The sequence below is a fragment of the Oryctolagus cuniculus genome, chromosome 3 (genome assembly GCF_964237555.1).
Source record: "Oryctolagus cuniculus chromosome 3, mOryCun1.1, whole genome shotgun sequence".
Taxonomy (NCBI): Eukaryota; Metazoa; Chordata; class Mammalia; order Lagomorpha; family Leporidae; genus Oryctolagus; species Oryctolagus cuniculus.
The window spans coordinates 123,555,168-123,570,292 of record NC_091434.1 but is presented as its reverse complement, the minus strand read 5'-3'; positions in this window follow the sequence as shown (position 1 = coordinate 123,570,292).

Here is a 15,125-nt window from a genome sequence, read left to right as displayed (position 1 = left end):
GTGCATTGGACATTTCTTGATTGCAGAGACTGTGTTTGACTCATTTTTGAACATTCTGATATAGTATAATAATAAAAAGAAAAATAAACAGATAATTGGGGAGAATATGTAAGACTGTGACAGCCATTCAAGATATGGAGGAATAGAAATTGGTTCAGGCAAATCAGAGGCACCATGCAATCTGGCTGACATGACAAGACTGAGGGACCAGAGAGAACAATCTAGAAATATTGGATCAGCAAATAAAAACCAGTGAGACCCCAAAGGAGGAGTGATACAAAAGGTGAAGTATTGGAGAAGCCACTGATTGAGGAATCCAAGGACTTCCACTTTCAGCCAAGATGGAGGAATATGAGGTGGATCTACCCTCCAGCATGAAATAACTGATTATCCAGACACAACTTATGAATCAATGGCTTTCAAGATATTTGCTATAAGGCAAAAAGGGACAGTGATTTCTGAGAGGCAGAAAACAAATGTGACAGACTCCACAATTTCCCTGGTTTATCAGTTGGAGAGAATCCTTAGGCTGCAATCCAAGGAGGAACAGAAGTAGAACCCAGTGAAAGTTCTAAGTTGAGGAGAAAGAATGGTAGGGAGCCCAGGATGGTTCAAATTATCTGCACAGAATAATAGACAAAACACCCCTGTACAGATCAGCTCAAGTATTTACAAAGTGGTGACAGTGACACTCTTCTGCTGAATGTCAATCAGTTTCTACATGTGGGTAAAAAACTGAGGTTGGGGCCGGTGCTGTGGCTCCATAGGCTAATCCTCCGTCTGCGGTGCTGGCACACCGGTTTCTAGTCCCGGTCAGAGCACTGGATTCTGTCCCGGTTGCCCCTCTTCCAGGCCAGCTGTCTGCTGTGGCCAGGGAGTGCAGTGGAGGATGGCCCAGGTCTTTGGGCCCTGCACCTGCATGGGAGACCAGGAGAAGCACCTGGCCCCTGGCTTTGGATCAGCATGGTACGTCGGTGACAGCGTGCTGGCCGCAGTGACCATTGGAGGGTGAACCAACGGTAAAGGAAGACCTCTTTCTCTCTCCCTCTCTCTCTCTCTCACTGTCCACTCTGCTTGTCAAAAAACAAACAAACAAACAAACAAACAAAAAAAAAACAAAAAACAAACAAACAAAAAACTGAGGTTGGAGTGAGAACTGAGAACTGCCTGAATAGAATAATATCAGCAGGAAGGAGAGTAGTCCTTGCTCCCAGCAATCAGATTGTGAAACATCACAAATCACAAGGATCCAAGTATGCTATTCAGAAAGGCTCACCCTTAGCAACTGAGCAAAATTCACCATCCTAATCTGTCTTACAAAGATCAACATCAATTAGTTATAATTCCAATAACCTTGATCAACATTAAAAATATAATCTGAGACTTTTTCTTTTTTTTAAGATTTAATTATTTATTTGAAAGACAGTGTTACTGAGAGAGATAGAGACAGAGAAGAGGTCTTCCATCCTCTGGTTCACTCCCCAGATGGCCACAATGGCTGGATCTGCCCCGATCCGGAGCCAGGAGCCAGGAGCTTCCTCCAGGTCTCCCACATGGGTGCAAGGGTCCAAGGACTTGGGCCATCCTCCACTGCCTTCCCAGGCCATAGCAGAGAGCTGGATCAGAAAAGGAGTAGCCAGGACTAGAACTGGTGCCCATTTGGGATGCCAGCGCTTCAGGCCGTGGCTTTAACCCACTGTGCCACAGCACTGGCCCCAGTCATTTAATTTTATGTATTGAAAACACTACTGATTCTGTCAACGAAAAATATATACTGTTGTGAGTACCAAAAGTAGGAAAATGTTTGCTATGGAATTGTCTTTTTGGATTTTACACAGGAAATTGTCTTTCATATTATGAAAGGAAAATAGGTTAGTCAATACAGTTACGTTTTCCATGGATATAGGAATAGATCTTAATCTGTTGGTTCTTTTATACTTTCCTTGTCTCTTGAAAGTCTTTACATGTAACTCATTTTGTTTTTTATTTTGAAGACAGTATTTTAATGGTTAGACTGAGTGAAAATAATATTTTCTGAGAAAATGGAAACCTGAAAGCTGCATTGTTAAAATGAAAAATACAGCTTTCTTATTCCAGAAGAGAGAGACTGGAATGAATATCTACTCAATAATTTGGGTGAATTGTATTGTAAATTTTTGCCCCTTAGAGTTTTTAGTAAGATTTGGAAATATTCAAACATTGAGGAAAAACTTTTTGCTCAGTTTCCGCCTGAGACCATAGGCCAGTATTAGGATATGTTCTGTGTGCCATAATTATTTAAATGTAAAAGATGAAATCATGAAGGTACTCAAAATTGGATGAATATGTATTAAGAAAAGCCTTTTCTAAGCATGTCACATAAAGAAACATTAAAAGAGAAAATGTCAGTTTTTGCTAAATATAAACTACATACAACTTCCTTCATTTCATAGCAATTAAAAGATAAATTACAAACTAAGAAACTAACTAGATGAGGACATATTCATAAAACAATTTTTATGTACTTTCTTTTTCTTTTTTCTAACTTTTATTTAATAAATATAAATTTCCAAAGTACAACTTTTGGATTATAGCAGTTTTTTCCCCCCATAACCACTCTCCCACTGGCAACGATCCCATCTCCCATTCTCTCTCCCATCCCATTCTTCATCAAGATTCATTTTCAATTATCTTTATATACAGAAGATCAATTTAGTATATACTAAGTAAAGATTTCAACAGTTTGCACCCACACAGAAACACAAAGTATAAGGTACTGTTTGAGTACTAGTTATAGCATTAATTCACATAGTACAACATATTAACGGCAGAGATCCTACATGGGGAGTAAGTGCACAGTGACTCCTGTTGTTGATTTAACAATTGACACGCTTATTTATTACGTCAGCAATCACCCAAGGCTCTTGTCATGAGCTTCCAAGGCTTTTTAGCCAGATCCGAATGCCTTAAGGGCTGATTCTGAGGCCAGAGTGTTGTTTAGGGCATCTGCCATTCTATGAGTCTGCTTTGTATCCCACTTCCCATGTTGGATTGTTCTCTCCTTTTTAATTCTATCAGTTAGTATTATCAGACACTAGTCTTTTTTATGTGATCCCTGTGGCACTTAATCCTATCATTATGATCAATTATGAACTGAAACTGATCACTTTGACTAGTGAGACAGCATTGACTTGATCAGCTCTTGTCCTGACTGTCGAGGAACAACTTACTACTTTATTCCTTTTAGTATGTTTTTGGTCTACTTAATACCATTGGTTGAACTCTTTAATTAACACACAATTATTCTTAGGTGTTTAAATTTAACTAAAAATGGTCCCCGTCAAATATAAGAGTGGGAATAAGAGAGGAAGGAGATGTACAGGTCAGCACATGCTCACTCAGACTTACCACTAACGGTAGAGTTAGAAACATGCCAGGGCATTCCAATTCAATCCCAGCAAGGAGACTTTTTCTTTTTAAAACTATTTTATTTATTATTTATTTGAGAGATAGAGTTATAGACAGAGAAAGGGAGAAACAGAGAAAGGCCTTCCATCCACTGGGTAACTCCCCAATGGCCACAATGGCCAAAGCTGGGCTGGTTCAAAGCCAGGAGCCAAAAGCTTCTTCTGGGTCTCCGAAATGAGAGTAGAGGCCCAAGCACCTGTGCCATCTTCTACTGCTCTCCCAGGCCACAGCAAAGAGCTATTATTGGAAGAGGAGCAGCCAGGACATGAATTGGTGCCCATATGCAATGCTGATGCTGTAGGCAGAGGCTTAGCCCATTATGCTACAGTACTGGCCCCCATCTGATACTTCTTCTACTGCACAGTAGAAAGAAAGCCTGAAAACACAATATCTGGTATTTTCTTAAAAAAAAAGTACCAGGTAAGAAAAGAACTAGGAAAAAAAAGGAACATAATGAGAAGAAAAAAAATAAAGAATCAAAACTGACTAAGAAATGGTTCATGTGATAGCACTGGTAGACCAGACTCTAAAGCAGTTGTAAGTAACTGTACTGAAAAGTATCCAGAAACATCATATTGGATAAAGATGTGGAAAGTGTAAACAAGACCAAACTAAAATTAAGAGACAACAAGGTATTGATGAAATATTTCCTGGAGAGGATAAATGACAGATTACAACTCGTGGAAAAGATTAGTGAGCTTGACAAAATAGCAAAAATAACTAACCTGAATGCAATGCACACAGAATTAAACATGGAACCACTGAGCAGATTGTCAGCAAGCTATGAGACAATTTGAATCACTCAATAAATCTGTGCTTGTAGATCTGAAGGAGAGTGTGAAATGGGATAGAAAATATAGAAAAGGGCAAGAGAACAAAACAGAATGAAACAGGCAACTTGTGATTATAATTGTTGTTTTAGCCCTTGTTCATACACCTGCAGAACTCCTGGACTTCCTACTTCTTACTTGTTGACTATTATTGTTACTGGTGAAGTAAGCCTGTGATTATAGAGTGGATTAAAATTATTTCTTTGCAAAAGTTAATGTAAAAATGGAGGCAAGAAGGAGGCTTGGGGGAGATAAGTTTGGGAGGAAGGAAATATAGTTATCTTCTTAGGACTGTATCTATGAAGCACTTGAAATCTGTCCTCTTCATATTAATAAAAAAGAAAACACAGAAAAAATAAAGACTCAAAAGTATCTAGTCTGCGCTGAAACTGAAAACCCACAAAGAAATCAACCAAGACAAGTTAAAACCCCTGAAGAACAAAACATATAAATAAAAATTAAACCCAAGAAAACAAAATATATGATATGAAGAAAAAAATTATAGAAGGCAGACAAAATGAGAAAAAAGGAAAAGAAAAATGAACAGAGTCCCAGAGAAATAATACACATCATACACCAAGAAACACACAAAGAATGTGAGTACTTGAGCCGGCGCCGCGGCTCAATAGGCTAATCCTCCGCCTTGCGGCGCCGACACACAGGGTTCTAGTCCTGGTCGGGGTGCCGGATTCTGTCCCAGTTGCCCCTTTTCCAGTCCAGCTCTCTGCTGTGGCCCAGGAAGGCAGTGGAGGATGGCCCAAGTGCTTGGACCCTGCACCCCATGGGAGACCAGGAGAAGCACCTGGCTCCTACCTTCAGATCAGTGTGGTGCGCTGGCCGCAGCGAGCTGGCCGCGGCGGCCATTGGAGGGTGAACCAATGGCAAAGGAAGACCTTTCTCTCTGTCTCTCTCTCTCTCACTATCCACTCTGCCTGTCAAAAAAAAAAAAAAAAAAAAGTGAGTCCTTGAATAAGGATACTGGAATGACAAGAAAAAAAAAAATCTTTGAAGAAACAGATGGAAACCATCAAATTTTTGAAAATATATTAAGCTATACAACTGAGAAGCATATTGAACCTTAGTGGATTTATCTTTGTCACATAGTGACAAATTTAGAAACAGGAGGAAAAAAATTATTATTAAAATAGTGGCTAGTTGGGGGTGGTGCTGTGGCATACTGGGTAAAGCCCTGCCTGCAGTGCTGGCACCCCATATGAGCACCGGTTCAAGTCCCAGCTGCTCCACTGCCAATCCTGCTCTCTGCTGTGGTGTGGGAAAGCAGTGGAGGATGCCCCAAGACCTTGGGCCCCTGCAACTGTGCGGAAGACCCGAATGAGGCTCCTGGCTTCTGGCTTTGGGCTGGCAGAGCTCCAGCCACCGTGGCCAGTTGGGGAGTGAACCAGAGGATTAAGGACCTCTCTCTCTCTCTCTCTGCCACTTCTCTCTCTGTGTTACTCTGACTTTCAAATAAATAAATAAATCGTTAAAAAAAGAAATATAATGTTTACAATTAACAAGCATAGTATATGTTAAAAAAAGCATAGTATATGTTAAAAAAATAGTGGCAATCATAGACAAGAGCCACCAATGGAGACCAGAAAACAGTGGGATGAGAAATTCACTGACAAAGGAAAGGAAACTAAAACCTGTTCAGCAAGAGTGTCACATCTAGCAAAACTAACTTTCAAAAATAAAACTAAGATAAAAGTGTTTCTAGTTCAATGAAAGTGAATTTACTGCCAACAGATGTGCCTTACAAAAAATTGCTAAAGAATATTTTTGAGGCAGACAGGAAGTGACAATAGCTGGTAACTTGAATGGTAACATAACGAAACAAAGAACATGGGTAAATAAGAGTAAAATGTCTATTTTCTCTCTTTTTTTCTGAGTTTATTTTGGAAGAAATCATATAAAAATTACATATATAAAATCATATTTCCAGGCTTATAATATATAGAAATACAATGGATCTGTCAATAATAGCAGATGGATGGAAATGAAGATGTTCTGATTAAAAAAAGATGCCAGATGGCAAATAAAATCTATAGGAACCAATGAGAAAAACATGAAAGAGTAAGTAGGAAATTAATATAATATCAAATATTGTAATTATATTATTGCTCTCTTCTTGCAAATTGTAAAAGACACAAAATTATATAACACTTTATAAAAAATGTTATTGAATTTGTATCCTATCTAGACATTAGGATCATACAAAGGGAGCAATGAGACACTAGACCTGTATAAGAATAAAATTTCTATCTCACTGGAGTGAACCCTAAGACTTCAATTATATTTTGTTGTTAAAATATATATGGTAACAGAACAATAATTAAGAAACTAATTATAAATATATACTACAAGATTTTAATGGAATTAGAATATTACTTGCAAGTATTATGGTGAATATAACTGGAAAATGTTAAAGCAGATATTCATTTAATACATAAAATAGTAGGAAAGGAGGCTGCAGAGATCACAAGAGATGTCAAACAGAGAACAAAGCAAAGATGAAGAGGCAGAACTAAGTTTAAATATATCAGTAATGGGGCTGGCACTGTGGTGTAGTGGGTAAAGCCACAGCCTACAGTGCAGGCATCCCACATGGGTGCCCATTAAAGTTCCAGCTGCTCCACTTCTGATCCAGCTCTCTGCTATAGCCTGGGAAAGCAGTAGGAGACGGCACAAGTTCTTGGGCCCCTGCACCCACGTGGAAGACTCAGAAGAATCTCCTGGCTCCTGGCTTCAGATCAGTGCAGCTCCAGACATTGTGGCCAATTGAGCAGTGAACCAGTGGATGGGAGACCTCTCTCTTTTCCTCTACTTCTCCTTCTTTCTCTTTCAAAATATATATATAACTCTTTCAAAATATATATATATATATGTAACTGTATAACTCTTTCAAAATATATATATATATTTATCAGTAAAAGATTTAGCTGTGACATCATACACATGTGTGCAGGGACGTTGTACCACCTGGGAGCTAACCCTTGGCACTGATCACCTAGAAAGAGAGGTGAGGCTCTGATTATGCCAACGGGCATGATCAAATCCTCTACCCTACTGAAAATAGAAGAGCTCTACCATGCCCAGCTTGGGTATTACCCTGGATTCTCACCCTCACACTTGAGTACGGATCAGAGCTCCCTAGTACCACCCAGCAAATGCTTGTGGATAGTCACTGAAGGAGCAGACACCCCATTAAGCCACAGAGTCATAGTTCAAAGATAAAAGCCATAATAGGAAAAAACCAAGTGTCTCCACAAATTCCAAAAAAATAAATGCAGAAATTCAAAAAACAAGAATAAGGAAAGCAACACGACTCTCAAAAATCAGCACAATGACACTTCAATATTAAAATGTGAGGAAAAAGAGATTGAAAAAATGCCTGAGAATGAATTCAAAAGAATGGTTGTAAGATTATTCAGGAACACGGACAAACAAATTCATGAGATAAAGAAATCCATACATGATATGGATGAAACAATTTGAGGAGAGATTGATATGTTGAAGAAAAATCAAACTGAAATATTAGAAATGAAGATTTCAATGTTTCAAATAGAAAATATAGTGGGAAGCTTCAGCAACAGACTTGTTGAGACCGAAGAAAGACTATTTGAGCTAGAAGAAAAATCCTTGAAAACATCAGTCGGCAAAAAGAAAAAGAAAGAATTTAGAAAGACTAAAATAGTGTTCAAGATTTGTGAGTTACTATCAAACATCAAGCATACATATCTTAGTTCCTGAAGCCATGAAAGGAGAAAATGAATTAGAAGGTGTAATCAGTGAGATAATAGCAGAAAACTTCCTTCATTTAATAGATACAACCAGAAAAGACATGACACCTTGTACTGGATCTTTCAGCAATGATACATAAAGATTCTAACATTTGCACAAGAGAAATGCCAAATTGTTTCAAAGGACCCTCAATTAGAAGAACAGCTAATTTCTCACCAGAAACAGTAATGGCTAGGAGAGAATGGAGAGATATAGTCCAAATCCTAAAAGAAAGAAACTGTCAACCCAGAAAACTGTAACCAGCAAAGCTCTCATTTGCAATGAGGAGAAATAAAGACCTTCCAAGACCAACAGAAATAGAAAGAATTTGTCATCACTTGTTCAGCCTCAAAAATTATTCTTAAAGATGTGCTACACAGAGAAACAGAATGGTAGTATTTATTATGCAAGAATGAAAAAAATCTAGCAAAAGTACAATTGAAATTCAAAGCCAACATTAAGGATATTTATGAAAAAATTACAAGACTAAATTATTACTTATCAAGAGTAACTTTGCATGTAAATAACCTAAATTCACCAATTACAAGATACAGATTGAGGGTCTGGTGCTGTGGCACAGTGGGGAAAGATGCCATCTTCAGTGTTGGCATCCCATGTGGGTGCCAGTTCAAGTCCCCGCTGCTCCACTTCCAATCCAGCTCTCTGCTATGGCCTGGAAAAGCAGTGGAAGATGGCCCAAGTCCTTGGGCCACTGCACCTACATGGGAGACCTGGAAGAAGCTCCTGGCTCCTGGGTTTGGATCAGCACATCTAAGGCCGTTGCGGCCAATTGGGGAGTGAACCATCAGATGGAAGACACCTCTCTCTCTCTCTCTCTCTCTCTCTCTGACTCTCCTCTCTCTCTGTTTAACTCTAACTTTCAAATAAATAAATATTTTTAAAAAGATACAGATTGAATGGATTAAAAAACAAAACTCAGGGGCCAGCGCCATGGCTGACTTGGTTAATCCTCCTCCTGCAGTGCCGGCATCCCATATGGGCGCCAGGTTCTAGTCCCGGTTGCTCCTCTTCCAGTCCAGCTCTCTGCTGTGGCCCAAGAGGGCAGTGGAGGATGGTCCAGGTGCTTGGGCCCCTGCAGCCACATGGGAGACCAGGAAGAAGCACCTGGCTCCTGGCTTCAGATCGGTGCAGCACCAGCCGTAGTGGCCATTTGGTGGGTGAACCAATGGAAGGAAGACCTTTCTCTCTGTCTCTCTATCTCACTGTCTATAACTCTGCCTGTCAAATAAAAAAAAATACTTATCTATTTCCACTTGCAAATAACATGCCTCACCAACAGAGATACAGAAATATGCAAAACATTTCCTTTTAAATAAACGTACAAATTTGAAAAAAAAAGAAAACAAGATACAAACACATTGAAAGTGAGAGGATGGAAAAAGATATTCCATTCTACCTGAAAGCAATAATGAATATGTGTAACTATCTTAATATCAGACCAAATAGACTTTAACCCAAAAACAGTTAAAGAAGACAAAGACTGGTATTAGGTAATGATTAAGGGGTCAGTCCTACAGGAAGATATGACTAAAGTTTATGTATATGCACCTGATGCCAGGGTGCCTGGCTATTTAAATCTTATAGTTCCTAAAGTGAAGCATAGACTCCAATGCAAGAGTGATAGGGGACTTTAACACCCCATTTTCATCAATAGACAAATCAACTAGACAGAAATCAACAAAGAAACAACAGAAGCAATCTATACTATGGACTAAAGGGACCTAACAGATATCTACAGAACATTTCCTTCCACAGTTGAAGAACACAAATTCTTTTCATCAATACATGAAACATTCTCTAGGTTAGATTATATGCTAGGCCATAAAGTAACTCAACAAATTAGAGGAAAATGAAATCATACCATGCACCTTTTCTCACCACAAGGAAAGGAGTAGGATAAATTAAGAAACTCAAAAACATATGCAAACACAAGGAGACATACTCCTGAATGAACAATGGGTCATATAAGAAATCAAAAGAACAATCAGAAAATTCCTTCAAATGAATGAAGTTGATAAACAACATATCAAAATTTATAGGATACAGGAAAAGCAGTGATAAGTGGGGAGCTTATAGTAATTAGTGCCTATATCAAAACATTAGAAAGGCATAAAATAAATGAGCTATCAATGTGAAGGACTTAGAAAAACAACAATGACTCAAATCCAAAATTAGTAGGAGGAAAGGAATAATTAAAATATGGTAGAAAAAAGAAAAATTGAAACAAAAATGATACAAATCTTCTTTTTTTTTAATCAGAAGGGAGGTATATTCTGCTCAGCTGAATTCTTCTCCTCAGTGGAGACCAGTGCCTGAGTGCTAGCCCCATTGAGTATAATATTCGTCTGCTCTGTCCCAAAGAGAACACAAAGGATATGTGCAGTCCTAAGCATAAGTTCAGATTCCCCAGCGATGTCTCTCACCAGGTAACCAGGAACACCCGAGCTTATGGTATCTCACACTGAGACTATGGGAGGAAGAACCACTATAATCCAAAAGCTGTACCTATTAAGTTTATATTTATTAAATAAAATCTTTCTGAAAAATGATACAAAATATCAGTGAAATGAAAAACTTTTTTGAAAGAATAAGCAAAATTTAAACAAAATTTACTCAATTAACTAAATAAAAAAGAGAGGGGACTCAAATCAATAAAATCAGAAATGAACAAGGAGATGGAACAATGGATAAAATAGAAATTTAAAAAATCATCAGAAATTACTACAAACAGTAATATGTCAGTAAATTGAAAAAGCCCAGAACTAGATGAATTCACTCCTGAATTTTACCAGACATTTAAAGAAGCATTAACTCCCATTCTTTTCAAGCTATTCAAAACAACTGAAAGAGAGGGAGTCCTCCTAAACTCCTTCAGTAAAGCCAACATCACCTTAATTCCTAAACTAGAAGAAGATGCAATACAGAACCAATGCTGTAGACCAATTTCCCTGATGAACACAGATGCAAAAACTCTCAAGAAAATACTAACTAATCGAATACAACAATATGTGAAAGATGAAAAAGAAACACTCAACAAAGTTATGAGGTGGATGATAATATGGGAGAAAATATTTACAAATTATACAGCTGGTAAAGGATTAATATCTAGAATCTACAAAAAGCTCAAGAAACTCAACAATAACAAAACAAAGAATCCAGTTAAGATATGAACAAAGGATACAAACAGGCATTTTTCAAAGAATGAAACTTAAATGGCCAACAGACACATTAAAAAATGCTCAAGATCACTAGACATCAGGGAAGTGCAAATAAAAACCACAATGAGGTTTCAACTCATGCCAATTACAATGACTCTCCTACAGAAATGAATAAACAATAAGTGCTAGCAAGGATGTTGGGAAAATGGAAACTTATTCCATTGTTGGCATCATGTAAACTAGCACAACCATTGTGGATGACAGTATGGAGATTTCTCAGGAAGCTTACAATAAATCTACCATATGACCCACTCATCCCACTCCTGGAAATTTACCCAAATGAAATGAAATCAGCACATGAAAGTGTTATTTGTACCCCCATGCTTATTGCAGCTCAATTCTCAAAAGCTAATACATGGAATCAACCCATACTTCCATCAATTGATGACTGGATAAAGAAAATGTGGTGTATGCACACTACAGAGTGCAACTAAGTCATAATAAAGAATGAAATCCTATCTTTTGCAGCAAATTAGATACAACTGGAAATGATTATGGTTGGTGACATATGCCAGCTTCAAAAAGCCAAATATGTTTTCTGTGATATATGGCAGCTAATATAGAATAGAAAAATGTATAGAAATGAAGTGCTCACTTTAGTATATGATTGTTACTTTTAGTCAGTGTTTATACTACTGTGTAACTGTGGTCTTCCAACTTTTTACTTGTTGAATATTGTAATTAGTGGGTAATTGAGCCTGTGAATACAGAGTTCATTAAAATTATGTCTTTGTCACCATACAAAAGAGTGTTAATTGTTAAATTAACAAGAGTCATTGGGTAATAACTCTCGATGCAGGACCTCTATCCTCAATGAGTTGCTTATGAGAGTTAACTGTAAAACTAGTTCTCATTCAGTTTTTATGTGTGTGCATGTGTGTGCAAAGTGTTGAAATCTTTATTTAGTATAGAGTTGGTCTTCTATGCACAAAGTTAATTGAAAATGAATCTAAATGGAGAATGGGACTGGGAAGGGAGAAGGAGGAGGAGGAGGGGTGGGAGTATGAATGGGAGGGTGGGTATGGTAGGAAGAATTAGTATATTCCTAAAGTTGTATTATGAAATTTGTATTCCTTAAAAATAATTTAAAGAAGGGAAAAGAAGGGAGATTATGTCTGCAAAAACTGATGAAGAGAGAAGAGGGATGGTGGAGGATGGGGGAGCAGAGAAATGAGCGAAGTGTGATTGTCTTCTGATACTGTATGTATGGAATGAATAAAATCAGTTCTCTACAATAAAAAAATTAAAACAACAACAAAGAAGTTTTAAGAAAAAAGTGTGTTCCAACTGCATGGTGGTTACAAAAACAAAATATCACAATCAAAGTTACAAACACATACAAAAACAGCTTACACAAAAATCCACTCAACATGGATTAAAGATTTAAATCTATAACATGACACCATCAAATTATTAGAGAACACTGGAGAAACCCTGCAAGAAATTGGCACCAGCAAAGACTTGTTGGAAAAGACCCTGGAGTTACAGGCAGTCAAAGTGAAAATTAACAATTGGGATTGCATCGAATTGAGAAGCTTCTGTACGGCAAAAGAAACAGTCAGGAAAGTGAAGAGGCAACTGACAGAATGGGAAAAAATATTTGCAAACTATGCAACTGATAAAGGATTGATAACCAGAATATATAAAGAAATCAAGAAGCTACACAACAACAACCAACCCAGTTAAGAGATGGGCAAAGGACTTCAACAGACATTTTTCAAAAGAGGAAATCCAAATGGCCACCAGACACATGAAAAAATATTCAGGATCACTAGGCATCAGGGAAATGCAAATCAAAACCACAATGAGGTTTCACCTCACTCCGGTTAGAATGGCTCAAATACAGAAATCTACCAACAACAGATGCTGGCAAGGATGTGGGGAAAAAGGGACACTAACCCACTGTTGGTGGGAATGCAAACTGGTAAAGCCACTATGGACATCAGTCTGGCGATTCCTCAGATACCTGAGTATAACCCTACCATACAAACCAGCCATACCACTCCTTGGAATTTACCCAAAGGAAATTAAAATGGCAAGCAAAAAAGCTATCTGCACCTCAATGTTTATTACAGCTCAATTCACAATAGCTAAGACCTGGAATCAACCCAAATGCCCATCAACAGTAGACTGAATAAAGAAATGATGGGACCTGTACTCTATAGAACACTATACAGAAGTAAAAAGCAATGAAATCCAGTCATTTGCAACAAAATGGAGGAATCTGGAAAATATCATGCTGAGCGAATTAAGCCAGTCCCAAAGGGACAAATATCATATGTTCTCCCTGATTGGTGACAACTAACCAAGCACCAAAAAGGAAACCTGTTGAAGTGAAATAGACACTATGAGAAACAATGACTTGATCAGCTCTTGGCCTGACTGTTGATGAAAAATTTAATACCTTATCCCTTTTAGTATTTTTTTTGTTCTACTAATACTATTAGTTGAACTCTGTAATTAACACACAATTATTCTTAGTGTTTAAATTTAACTGAAAAGTCATCTTGTTAAATATAAGAGTAGGAATAAGAGAGGGAGAAGATGTACAGTTTGGGACATGCTCAATCGAACTTGCCCAAAATGGCAGAGTTAGAAATGTGCCAGGGGATTCCAATTCAATCCCATCAAGGTGGCATGTACCAACGCCATCTCACTAGTCTAAGTGATCAGTTTCAGTTCACAATTGATCATAATGATAGGACTAAGAGTCAAAGGGATCACATAAACAAGACAAAAGTCTGCTAATACTAACTGATAGAATTAAAAAGGAGAGAAATATCCAACATGGAAGTGGGATACAGAGCAGACTCATAGAATGACAAATGTCCTAAACAGCACTCTGGCCTCAGAATCAGCCCTTAAGGCATTCGGATATGGCTGAAGAGCCCATGAGAGTATTTTAGGCATGGAAAGCCAAAACACTCTGGCAAAAAAAAAAAAAAAAAAAAGACGTAAATGAAAGAGCTCTGCGAGTGAGATCCCAGTGGAAAGAACAGGTCATCAAAGAAGGAGGTACCTTTCTCTGAAGGGAGGAGAGAACTTCCACTTTGACTATGACCTTGTGTATATAAGATTGGTGCTGATGAACTCAAATGGCTTCCATAGATTTGGCAACTCATGACAAGAGCCTAGGGTGATTACTGACGCCATAAACAAGATTGTCAAATTGTTAAGTCAATAACGAGAGTCACTGTGCACTTACTCCTCATGTAGGATATCTGTCCTTAATGTTTTGTACATTGTGAATTAATGCTATAACTAGTACTGAAACAGTATTTTACACTTTGTGTTTTTGTGTGGGTGCAAACTGTTGAAATCTTTACTTAATATATGCTAAATTGATCTTCTGTATATAAAGATAGTTGAAAATGAATCTTGATGTGAATGGAATGGGAGAGGGAGCAGGAGATGGCAGGGTTGCGGGTGGGAGGGAAGTTTTTTTGGGGGAAAAAGACATTATAATCCATAAGCTGTACTTTGGAAATTTATATTTATTAAATACAATTAAAAAATCAGGGAAGTTTTATGTTGAAGACAACTATTCAAATGCTGGAAGCAACTAAATGAATACTAAATTAAATAAGCTGTAAAAAAGTTAGCAGAGATAAAAATGGATACTTCATAATAATAAAATGGTCCAATCATGAGGTAGATATCATAATTAGAAACACATATTTACATAGCAACAAGGTCCAAATTTTATGAAGCAAGAACTGATGCATTGAAAGAAATAAGCCACTTAATAATCTCATTTTCAATACAGAAAGAATTTCTAGGCACATGATCAACAATGCAAGTGAGGTCATGGAAGACATATAAAGTAATC